This window comes from Tupaia chinensis, unplaced genomic scaffold, assembly GCF_000334495.1.
Source record: "Tupaia chinensis unplaced genomic scaffold, TupChi_1.0 Scaffold000276_2, whole genome shotgun sequence".
NCBI classification, from domain to species: Eukaryota; Metazoa; Chordata; class Mammalia; order Scandentia; family Tupaiidae; genus Tupaia; species Tupaia belangeri.
In genome coordinates this window covers 395,612-409,231 of record NW_006159759.1, presented here as the reverse complement: position 1 = coordinate 409,231, position 13,620 = coordinate 395,612, and positions in this window count along the sequence as shown.

The window sequence follows — 13,620 nt, the reverse complement described above, 5'->3', positions numbered from 1 at the left end:
CCCCAATCTTCCTCCCTTCGGTCAAATTAAAAAATAATAAAGTTAAATAAATAATTATTTTTTAAAACAACAACAACAAAGCAAGCAATTCCACAGAGGATTTAACAAAGTTTAATATTGGGGGTAACTTTCAAAGACAGTAAGCAGGAGTTGAGACTTGGAAGTGATCCTCATGTTTGCAACTATAGACTCTGCCCCCTCCCACAGTAAGCTGGAAACTTTTTAAAGGTAGAGGCCTGAACAATAGGGGCACACTTTGCGGGGAGTAGGTCACCTGGGGGAGACGTGACTACCCTGGCTCAAAGTCAAAGGGAGCACGTCATCTGGTTACAGACAGGACTGTCCCAGGGCCACAGCGAAAGGTTAGCCTTTCCTTTATCAGAAGTCACTGGTATCGCTGTCATTTTACTCAAAGGCCTAAAATAACTGCCTTGGGTAAAAATTTATAGTGGGTCTCATATAAGCAGAAATCTTTGCTCAGGGCTATGAAAGATTATTTTAGAGTGGGGACATAAAAGGGAGTATATGGGGGCCTGCAGGTGGCGCAGTGGTTAAGGGCACTGGACCCCCATTGCCAACCATGGTTCCTGGACCTGGTGGCTTCCTTTCTCACTTTTACTCTCTCTCTCTCTCTCTCTCTCTCTCTCTCTCTGGTCAAATTGGAAAATACTACTACTAATACATAAAGTTAAAATAATTTTTTTTAAAAGGGAGTATATGGGAGCTTTATCAGCCAGTGGCACACATTCAGCCTTTTCATGAAGATTCTGGGACATGTAACAACACGATTAACTTGCTGGGTAGAGCCTTTCTGAGATTGCGATACAAGCAAAACTCTGAAGGTTCTCAGTGAACTAACAGTTTTCATTTGGGAACGTGCACGGAAGAAAGATAGTGGGAATGAGGTGATACGATGGCAGAACTGTAAGTTGTGGTTTCTGAGGAGGACACAGGTAAAACTCAAACTTAACACTGTGAACTGAATTGAAAATTAATTTGAGATAACAACTTAAATGAATTTGCTCTAGACTTTTAATTTAATTTTTTGGCCATGCCTATTCTTCCATTAATGTTTCTGTCCCCCCCAAAAAATTAAATTCTGCAAAAGCTATCATTTCAAAATCTTCAGAGGTAGCACTCCAATAGAACTGGGAAGTCACTAAAGATAAACATGGTAATTTTTAGATGAGGAAATGATAAATGAAGTCTAATGTGGGCTGCCAAGATTTAAAAGAAATGGATATAAATAAAGGTTAGTGTTGTCCTAAACCACATAATCATGGTAATTCATGAGCTCACAATAAAACAACCACAGAGCTTCTTGCTCAATATTCCTAACAAATAAAAACGTATTTTGCATTTAAGAAACATCTTAAATAGATTTAATTGACTTTTTTTTTTAAAGGTTTTTGCCATAGTGTGCATGTGCTTATCAGAGAGAGACAGAGAGAGGAAAAGTGAGACATCACCCCCCTCGTGCCTCCCCCTCCCCCCCAGTGGGGATGGTATGCTTCAGTTCCTTCTCTTCTATTCTCCTTCTGGGATTTTGGGTACCACCCATATGTGCCCAGCTTGATTTTCAAGCCATAGGATTAGGGGCCAGGACTTGAACTGCAGTTGACTGTGTAGGAGTCCTGCAACTTAACCACTATGCTACCTGCTAGCCCCAATTTATTTGGATCTTTATGAAGGCAGAGCCATTGCTCTATTCTAATGTCCCAAAGTATTTATGGCAATAATGTTTTCTCAAGACCTAAATAATGGTTAGCTAAAACCTCAATATTATTTTATAAACCTTTTATCCAATAATTTGGAGCACAATTAAAGGGGAACATACATAAGTTATGAATTATGTACAATTAACCAGAATCTAAACAAGGATAACATTCTATTTTAGGGAGGAATTATTGGTGCATTTGAGACGTGGGTGATGTTTTTGTAACAAGACAATAGTCCTTGCAAACTCTCTCTCTAGAACAACTACTGTTTGGACAAGTCTGTTTCTGCACAGTGGTGGGAAATTTCAGTTAATTAAAGTACTGATCTCTTTAAATTACACACACACACACACACACACGCAAAGTAAGTGTTGGGTTGTCAGAAAAGTCATGACGTATTTTTCTATGTAAAACTGTTGTCACAGTTTCTCTGACGACGCAACAGTATTGCTGTGTGACTTGAGGTATAATATCTACTTTTCTTTCCTTTTCTTAAAAAAAAGAATGATTTATTTATTTAATTCAATTTATTATTATTATTTTTTAAATTTGATCAGAGAGAGAGAAAGAGAAAGGGAAAGTGAGAAAGCTGCCTCCAGACACAGGACTTGAACTGTGGTTGGCCATGTGGGAATCCAATGCCTTTAACTACCTAATATCTATGTTTCTAAACTTTACAAAATGAGATGATTAAAACCTACCAGGGGGCCAGCCCATGACTTGGTAGTTGGGTGAACCTGATCCCACATGGCCAACTGTGTGGTTCAAGTCTCAGATCCAGGGACTTGAAAAATACGCTGGGCACATGAGCAAGCACATCCAAAATCACAATAGGAGGGAGAAATAGAGGAGAAGGGATTACGGCTCACCATCCCCCATAGGGGTGCTTTCTTGTTTTCCCTGTCTTTCATTCTCTCTCTGGTGAGTGTACATGCCCTTGGGCAAATGAAAACAAAACCAAAAAACTATATTGCATTGTATGAATGAAATGAGAAGGTGAATATAAATGCTTAGCACAGTGCCTGGTAAAGAAGAAGTACTAAATAAATGAATGCTACTATTATATAGCATTATCTGTTATGTTCATGAATATAACATACGATTACACTTTAATATTATATATAATTATAATAATCATTAGATATAACTTATCTGCAAAGCTTCTCAATACCACTTCCTTTTGACTTGAACCCCTTCAAACGTGCTTAGAACTGCTAAAAACTGTGAACTGCTTAATGAGTGGTTGCACACGTATTTCTGTTTCTCTTCTCTTTCCTATTTTTCTCCTTCCCACTCTTTTTAAATATAACCTAAATTTATCTCCCCTACTTCCACCCAACCACTCTACAATTAAAAGGCATTTTCTTCAAGGACCTAGGACTCACTGTGGATTTTCTTTCTTCCTTTTTCCAGTCATCTCCTACTGTTCCTGGAACAATGCTTAAGAAGTTGTTGACAACAAAAGCTGAATAAATGGCTAAAGGAAAGCTTCCAAATATCCCAGTTACTCATTCACTTAACCAATGGCTGCATGCCTGGCACCAATGGTATAGTAAACATGACCCAGCCCTGTCCTGCTCAGTCAGTGATCGGAGAGGTGGTCATATGAAAGAGCAATCGCAAAAGAGAGACCAGAGGCTGAGATAGGCTGTCTTTGTTATGGGTCCTGAGTGTGATGGGATGGACACCCCCAACTAGACAAAGGAAAACGGAGTGGCACGTGAGGAAGTAAAGTGGCCTTGGTTTGTGCAAGAACATGTCAAATCAGTGTTCCTGAAATCTGAAGGGCAGGGTGGAGTGCAGAGCCCAGACAGAGGAGCCTGGCAGGGGTAGGGCCACAAAGCCTTCTATAGCATGCTGAGAGCCTGGCCGTTATCTTGGGAGGTGAGAGAGAACACTGAAGAGCTTGGATCCTGTGTGCACTTTCAGCTTTAATTTCCTTGCTTTCCCTGTTTGTGTTTACCTCCCTCTATTGCCTCTAGTATCAAGAATAGAATCATGGCTCCAGCTGAAAATGTATATCCCTGAGATCCAAGTCTTGGATCTGGCTGAGAAGAGAGGCAATTGGCTCTCTGCTGATGTAAGTGTTTGGCAACCCAAAGAAGGACCTCAGAGACACCATCCAACCTTGAGACACTTCAGGGTTGAAAAACTGTGGCACGTATACTCTATGGCATACTACTCAGCCATAAAAACCAACAGAACCCTGGCTTTTGACAGAAAGTGGAAGAATATGGAAGATGTACTGCTGAGTGAGGCAAGCCAGGCTATGAAGGAAAGACATTGTATGTCCCCACTTAACATATACCGTATGTCTGCATTCTATGACTGAAACTGATTGATTAACGGTTGAACAAACACAAGAGATGGGTGTGAATGTCAGACGAGGTATATGTGGAGGAGTGGGGCCTGACGAAGGACATTTGGAGAAGGGATACAGAGGTAGAGCATTAATGGGATGGGGAGGTGTGGTGTTATCTGTTAAAGATATTTTGATCAACGGGTTTGGGGAGAAATGTGCACATATTGAAATGGTCTCATTGTAAGTCAAACAATATGATTGAAAGTATATACAAAAACCAAATAATAAATAATGTGAAAAAAAACCAAAAAAACAAAAATTAAGTGCCTTATTTTTCTTTCTCCTTTTCCTTTCTTTTATTTACTGATGGAATTATCTGTGAAGATAATTCCATCCAGGAGCCATTATGGAGTCAGGGAAAGGTATGCATCTGTACTTAGTGGAGAAGGTGGTATCAGAGCCCTGACAGGTTGAGAAGGGGCTGCCCGTGGGGAGGCCCAGCACAGGGCACTGGGGCATGAGTGGGATGAGGAGGGTTTCCATATTGGGGTATGGGTTATGGCAACCTGGTGAGGGTGTTGGAGCCTGAGCAGCATGAGAAGGCCTCTGCATGAAGCCTAGAGTGGCAAGGGACACAGGAGATGTGTCACACACAAGATGACCCATCGAAGAAGCAAATATTGTAGGACAATGGGAGCCAGGTTTCTTGGGAAGACTAGTAGTGTCATATGGAAAGAGAAAATTAGGTGTTGGTCAAAACTGGAGACAGCGATGTGAACTCATGGTTTTCTATATATGACCACAGAGAAATAAACAGATGTAAAAAATGTGTACATGGACATATATATGAATGTATGCGGACAGTCATAGGGGTACACACACACACACATATTTACATATATCGTAATTTGAGACTATGCAAGTATCTCAATCACTGTTAAACCAAGTACATGTGTAGGAACGAATGGAATCCTATTGTATTCAGATACATTATGTTGCTCTCATTACTTATTCTGATAAATATTTAGTGCTCCAGATTTGGCCAACTGCAACCTTTCAGTCTGGCTTTTGCATCTTTTTGAAGTGTCCCCATTTATCTGCAGGCAAACAAGTTCATCCCATACTTTCCCTTTCCCATCTCTGGATCAGTCATTTCTGAAAGAAGCCTCGGTCCTAATGAAGAGTGTGGTGTTTAGAAACCAAGGTGAAGGTGCTTATTGTGTTTAATGCTATTTGGGACAATTGGAGACAATAATATCTGTATCTTAGAGTTGTTGTGATGACTAACTTAAACAGTATCATTTGATTTTTAAAAATAATTATTTAATTGTATTTATTTTAATTTTTATTTTAATTTACTCTAGGGCATATGTGCTCACCAGAGAGACACAGAGAGAGACACACAGAGAGAGGGGGAGGAAAGCAGGCAGGGAGGGAAAATGAGAAAACAAGTTGTCAAGTCCAGGACTCGAACCACAGTCACCCGTGTGGGAGTCCAGTGTCTTAACCACCATGCTACCTGCTGGCCCCAATGTCATTTTTTTAAAAAAGAGGTTTTTGTCTTTGGTTGCATGTGGTTGCATGAGAGACAGAGAGGGACAGTGAGAGGGAATGTGAGAAACCACCCCCCCACCCCCAGGGGAAAGCCATGCTGCAATCCTCCACTTTCCTCTAAGGATTTTGGGCATGCATGCACATACACCTGGCATGTTTTATAAGCCACCAGGTCTGGGACTCAAACTCCGAAGTTGGCCATATGGGATCCAGTTGCCTTAGCCACCATGCCATTGGCTGGGCCATTTTTAGCCTTCTTAACATGACTTATCAGGCCCCACATGACAAAAGGGTATGCCCTGCTTCATCTTCCTCCTTCTGGCCTTGTGTCTAAGGCTTACACCATACCAAACTTTCAGGCAATTGCCTGGACATGACCATGTTTCCCGCACCATCAGGCCTTGGCACAAGCTGTTCTATTTTCCTGTCTCTCCTACCATCCTGTCCTCTTCACCTGGCCTTTTCCTGCTCTGACTTTAGGACATTGTATAGGTTCCCCTCCTCTGGGAAGTCTCCCTGACTCCCCACGTCCAAAGGTCCACACCCTCCTTGCCGGCACCTGCTGTTCCTTAGCACACTGCATGGCATTTCTGTCATCACAGCCATCAGAAGTGTTTTTCAACACACCAGGCCAAGAAGCCCCCACCAAATTGTTAGATTTGGAATTAGCCAGATGGAATCAGTCAGACAACCACCATATACATGTTCTACCCATTAGAAGCCTTTGGTCTTAAAAGAGTAAAGAAAAAAGAACAGCCATGAAGAGAACAAAATGAGTAAGATGGAAAACCTAGAAATGTGATGGAAGGCAAGAGAAGAGTTAATGATGATGAGATGGTGAAACGCATTGCCCACGGTGATATTTGGTGACCTCCAGGAACCCAGTCACCAGCCCTTTTAACAACCCATGCAGGCTACAATCTGAGTGGCCTGGCCGTTTTTAGAAGCCTGTAATCAGCTTTGGGTCTAAACTTGGATGATAGGTGTTGATCTGAACAAAGGACCAAAAAGACAGGGAAAAAAGTTATATTTCTGGAAAGTTAGCACTATGCTGAAAGAATATAGAAATAGAGTCATTTATTTAGAAGACAACATGGAATTGTAATGAGATGCAGAAAAATCTCATTCACCAAAATTCCTTTGAGAAAGCAACTGCATCTATCCTGGAATAAACATCTTGATTAACCACTGTTGGCCAATAGAGAGTCACTCATGTCCTGTGGGCCCATGAATGGGGCTGCTCATTTGCTCAGTAGAGTGGAGATGTCAAGAGTTGCAAGTTCTCCTTGAAAAAAGAAGGTGAAAGACATCATAAAAAGAAGATTCTCGGAAGTGCCAAGAAGGGGCTAGCGGAGGGCCTAGCAGTTACGTCACTGGACTCCCACATGGCCAACTGCAGTTTGTGTTCCAGGCCTACTGGCTTGGGGATCATGCCACATGCATGTATGTGCATGCCCAGGATTCCGGGAAGAGAATGGAGAAGAGGGGATTACAGCATGGTCACTCCCCTGGGTGATTTCTTACTTTCCCTCTCACTGTCTCTTTCTCTCAGGTGAGTGACTGTACCCTAAGAAAAAAAAACCCTTAAAAAAGTGCCAAGAAGAGGAGAATAGATTATCACAACTGGCTAAACCACAACCAAAAATGACATACATATAGAATGCCTTGCATATTGCAAATGTTTGGACATTTATGTCTTTTTCTTTCTTAGAAATCTTAAAAGGAAACTACAGTCTAAGCAAATGTTTGTCGGTTTAAATTCATATCTCCTTAGAGACAGAGACGGAAGACCTTCTGAGACCTTCTCAATCCTGTGATTCTATGACATTTCATGGGATCAAGAGCATGATTAAACCTGAAGAACTATAATAAAAACAAACCTTACATGTAATTAGAAATCCACAAGTGCCTGCTTCGTCTCTTTTGCTGCTGCTGCTTATATTTTTCACCTAAACAGCTTCAAGCTGCAAATTAGCATTTTAAAAAAGATCCTGGTCTAAAAAAAAAAAGAAAAAGAAAAGAAAGTTTATAAATACTTCTGGATTCAGAACATGGTTCTGGTCCAGGTTGATATTTCTGCTGTTGCTGGTACTTTATAGTTACTTTGATACAATAAATATTTGCTAAACTGTTCTCTGTGGTTTCTGTTAGATCTTAGGGTGATGGGTGAAGATGAGTGAAACACAACTTCTGTTTTTAGAGAATGCCTGATCTAGGTTGAGGGACAGAACTACCATAAATAATTTAAATAAAAGAAGGTAAATACTAAAATACTTATGTGAAAATGCCACTAAATAAACTTTTTTAAAAATTAAGATGGAAAACTACATCTGCTACAATATTTTTTTAATTTGCCAGATCGTATATGTATTTGTCAGCGAGAGTGGGGAGGAGAGGGAGAAGCACCCCTAGTGAGGCATGTCCACACTACAATCCACTCTCCTTCATCTCTCCATTCGATTTGGGGCATGCACGCACGTGCACCTGCTAGGTTCTTCAAGTAGCTGGGGCCAGGATTTGAACTGTACAGTTGACCATGTAGGATCTGTCTCCTTTGATCTCCAGGCAATGGAACCAGCTCATCCGCCACAAATCCTAAGCACCATCCTTTATGGTATCATATCTTGTTACCTTTCATATCAAAACATGACACTGTGTCCACAGAGCCTTGGGGAGACAAACAGCAAAACCACAAAATAGATGATAAGTGTGAGAGAAAGAGTAAGGCGTTGACCCAGCAGTTTGTATATAACTCTGGAAGGACTGCCATCTTGGTTGTTAGATTATTTCCCAATGTGAGCCAAGGTATGGCCTTAGCATTTGAGGGAATAAATAGGGTCAGAAGAGGAAAAGTACACTGGGAAGAGCCAAACCTTAGGAAGTACAGCTCATCACTATTGCTGCCATGTCATTCAGGTGAAAACAGGTTAAGACGGAAAGCAGGAGAAAGGAAGAAATCATACAAAGGCCATTTGCCATGTTCTCTGCCCATTGTGTGGACGTAGCGAATGTCTTTGATTTGATCCGGTGACGATGATCTTGGAGGAGCAATGGTGCAAATGTTTCAGGTCATTTTAGCTCTACCACCTAAGCCTGGTGTCATCATCAGCACTGACCCGGAGACAGGACACCACACAAGGTGACCCCTGTCACTTGCCTCTGTCCATGACCCTAACCTCTGCTCCTAACTGCAAATAGATCACTATTTACAGATAAAGAGACTACATCCCTTTATTTAAAATCAGTGATAAATATCTGAAGGACTTTCTGGGGGGGGATTAATATTATTTAATACTTTATAAAACACAGCTGAGTTTTGCTTTCCTAATTAAAGAGGAGCATTATAATTAGTGTGTGAAGCCACCTCACTCTATAGGGTGGCCCAAGACAGTGCGTTTTAAGTGGTTCATAGTAGAGTTTTAAGAAATTCAATGCTGCAATGAAACAGATCACCTGTTTTAAGAGATAAAAGAGAAAACTGGAGTCAGCCCCTTGGGAGCATTTTACGGTATCACCTTGTTCTTGTTGTGGAACTTCCAACAACGGTGACAGGAAAGAGCAGAGCAGTAAGAGCTGCCCTCCCCACATGGAAGAGGGTTTTGGTTTTTGAGTCATTGACATTTTTTGGATCTCTGGTGCACAGAGAGAACAAGAAGGCAGACTGTTGCCGAAACAGAAGGAAAACCGTCCTGCCTGAGGGTTCCTACTCTGGAAACCACTCTCTAATAAGCCATCACTTAGAAGATAGCTGGATAATTTCAAATGGAAAATAATTAAGGGATAACTTTTCTTAGCTTTGGACAGAGGGTATTTAAAATAGATTTATTTAATGTAAATTTCTGGGGCTGGCCCTGCAGCCTCGTAGCTAAGGGAGCTGGGTCCTACATGGCAGACCAGAGTCAGAATTCTGGCCACGGAGACTTACAAAACACAAGTATATGTGTATGCATGCCCCAAATCCCAACAGGACGGAGAAATGGAAGAGGAGCGATTGTGGCCTGACCATGCCTCACTGAGGGGATGGTCTCTCTTTTTCTTTCTCTGTGTCTCTCTGTCTCTCTCTCTATGGTGAGTGCATGTACTGCCAGAAATTTAAGTAAATAGGTAAATAAATAAAAGACCTATGGGGGAAAGTGTTCTTGCTAAGTCTAAGCATATTCTAAGCATCTGCAAAGGTCCTGCTGCCCACACAGCTATGTTCCATGTAGTTAAATGTTGTTTTCGCCAATACCACAAGGTTACTTGCGCCTCCTACAGCTGTATAACTTTGCTAGAGACAGAGCATTCTGTGCTGCTGGCCAGCCCCTGTGTGAACTCCCCCTGGCTGAGGAACTCTTACCCCATCAGATAGCCGGTCTCCTCCTGCTGCTGAGGTCCAAGTGGATTTCAATTGCCGTTTCTCTGAAACCCCCCACAGGTCAAGTTCTGCCTGTGGAATTAGCCTCCTTAGCCTGTAATCACTCACAGAAATCAAAACACTGGCTGGCTTAGACTTAATAGCCTCTGGTTCAGGTTGCAGCCGTTTAAAAACCAACTGCAAAAAACCTCCACGTAGGCAGCTAGCTCCCAAAAGAAAAAGAAATTGACCTATGCATGCCAGCGTCTCCTTCTGAATTCACCAATTAAGAAATAGTGGATAGATCAGAAAAGTGTGAAAGTTACTGAGCTTCTTCCGGCAGAATAGGAAGCTTCCCTTGCCCGAGATAAAGGGAGGTCTCAGCTGAAAGATTAGAGATAAAAGTAATTTATTCTTTGATTTGGAGCTTGTCAGTGCTCAGGTCTTGCCAATTTAAAGATTTTTCCAAAGTAATTTTGACTCAACTTGAGTACTGCATTACTCACTAATTTTATAGACTAATCCCAAATCATATTATAACTAGTTGAAACAAAAGATAATGTATCTTTAACCTCGTAATAATAGCTAAATATTGTTGAACGCTTGCCAAGTGCTAGGTCCATATTTTATGTCTTTCATGTAATCTATTTCTCATAAAAGCTCTGTAAAGTAGGACTTCATTACTCAGATGGTTGGGGAAACTAATATGCTATATTGTCCTTGGACTGTGGGCAGAGAGATTCCCTGCTATCTTTTCTTGATACCCCATAATTTGAGATGATTCACTTTGATAAACTGGAGAAAGTTGGAATATTGGGAGATTCTCAGCCAGAGAACGTACCTTACACATCTGAGGTCGTGATTGTCCTTTCTTGTTCTCGGAACCTTTTTCTGCCACAGTGAATGGAGCAGCTGAAGATCAGAGTCAGGGTGCAGGCAGGGTGCCTTTCTGTGAGCCTTGCTGGGTTCAAGCCCTGACGTGGGCTTTCGGCTTTCTCTCAGCCTGGACATGGCTTTAGGATTTGTTTTCTTTGAGAGGTTTTTGCTATAGGGCGCGTGCGCTCACCAGAAAGACAAAGAGAGACAGAAAGCGAGAAATCACCCCCCGGGGGGATGGCCACACCGCAGTCCCTTCTCCTCCATTCTCCTCTTGGGATCTTGGTTACGCAAGCACACGCACCTGGCGTGAGTTTAAGCCACCTGGTCCAGGACTTGAACTGTGGTCGACTACATGGGAGTCCAGCAACATAGCCATTATGCCAACTGCTGTTCCAGGCTTTAGGATTTTTTTTTTTCCACAATGTAGTGCTTAGCAAGGCAGCAGCTGCTCATTGATGGAGTTGTCCCTCCAGGAAAAATCCATTTGCCTTTCTTAGTCTAGGAGGCCCTTACTGAATGTAATCCTTGGTTGTAAACATTAGCACGTGCATAAAGTTTGGCTTCTTACCACTCATATAACATATAGATTACACCCATATTTTTATTTTATCAGCATAACAACCCTCGGAGCTATCATTTAGTCAGTGTTTACTGTATGATAGGAGCCCTAAACCATATAAAATTTAATCCTTTAAGGTGAACATAGTTATACCCATTATATTGATGAGAATATAATTATGCTCAAAGAAAAGGAAATTATTTACAAAATTCACCAGCTGGTAAGTGACAGAACTTGGACTAGAAATTGGACTTTATATTTTAGAGAGATTTTTTGCTAATAGAGCATGTGTGCTCGCTAGAGAGACAGAGAGACAGAAAGTGAGAAATCCCCCCCCTGGGGGGGGGGATGGCCACACCACAATACCTTCTCCTCCATTCTCTTGAGATTGTGGGCACGACGCACACACGCTCGGCATGAGTTTCAAGCCACTGAGTCTGGGACTCAAAATATGGTTGGCAATGTGGGAGTCCAGCGACGTAACCATTACGCCATCTGCTGGTCCTGAACTTGGACTTCCTGCAGACGGGTTCTCAATGTGTTTCTTTCTTTTAAAAGTTTATTAATTTATTTCTTCTTCTGAGAGAGAAGACACCCCAAAAGGGTCTCAATACCATGATCCACATCCAGTTTTATGCAGCCATGGGTCATGGGCACCTGTGTGCCCAGAGTACTCAGGGAGGTCTCTGAACATGAACCTGGACTATCACGTGGTCAGTCTTGCAGAGCATCACGTTTTACCACTGTGCCACCCTCTGGGTTCCCAAGTTCACAGATTTTTTTTTTTCTTTTTTTGAATACTGTAGTGCCTCTAGATTTCCAATCATTGGAGTAAATGCCAGTCCTTTAGCCAGGAAACTGGTAGAATGCCATTGTTCAGTAGAAGTTTAATTCCTCCCATACTTTACTCCCTGCTGTGTGTGTGTGTATGCGTGTGGTGTGCACATGTGCAGCACTCACTTCTTTTAGACCCTTGAAACCCGCCGAGGTCTCCTTTTCATATAAGCACAGAGTTAAATGATTTTGGAGACAATTATTTTTCTCAAGATCCCAGTTGGCTACTCTTGGAGGTATATATATATATATACCCACACGCACATACACACAATTCATATAAACACATACAGCTAGGAAATGAAGGCTCAGCACTGCTCTTAAGTTGTGCAGAGTTCTGCTGACAGTCGCTGAGTGCACATAACTACAGGGCACGTAGATGCCTAACCTGCCATTAACGAGGGATCCAGGTGAAGCAGCGTGCAGACGGCCTTTCTTCAATTTTCTGGGCCCCGTTTTGCCATATCTGAACCATTTGGATTACTTGCAACCTATGTTTTATAACGGAAAGATGGTTATTAGTTCTAATTTTCTGTCTCTCTCACCTCTACAATTTCTAGTCAAAGTTCCATTTCAGGTACTTCCTTCTATTGAAACAGTAATTCCCAATTTTTCCCTTCCTTCCTTCCTTCCTTCCTTCCTTCCTTCCTTCCTTCCTTCCTTCCTTTTTTTCTTTTTACTGCAAGATGAACCTATCACAATATATTATGATTCTTGTTCTTTGAAATAAAATATTTATTTCTAAGACAGGCACCTAAACACCAGAAGTGGTTTTAGGGTTGGGGTTGGGGTGGGGGTGAGGCTCAGTGCAAACTATGGTCCTTTTTCCTTTGTGCTTTTCTATATTTGTAAGCAGGGGAAAAGTCACATATGTATTTGTGTTATTAGTATGCATCATATAGCCAGCACCTACACATTTGTATTATTGTTATGTATTATTTCAATGACTTCTGAGACCAGGCCTTTTAATTTAAATTCTTGATAGAGCGTATGGGTGAGAGAGAGAGAGGCACCGTCTCCAGGACTTGGATGCTTTGATGCCCTTCCTCCAGCCCTCACCCTCAGGATCCTGGGCACACACACCTGCACAGTACGTATTCAGGCCAACTGGGTTAGGGACTTGAACCTCAGTCAGCCGTGGCTTCCATTTCTGCAGCCCAGTCCGCTACCAGCTGTGCCTGTGGTTTTAAAAATGGTGATGGGTATCTCCACAGAGTGATGCATGTGTCAGGTTAATGTGAGTCTGTATTTCTGTGTTCTGCAAACGACATATAATAAAGCAGAAAGCAAACATCAGCTGCATTTTTAGACAAATGCAAGTATGTTCAAGAGGTATTTATATTTGCAAATCTGATTTGCACAGCGTCTGCGACTACCTCTCAGACCTGCTATCTTAACTCTCTTATGCACCCTGGTTCTTTTTTTTTTTTTTTTTTTT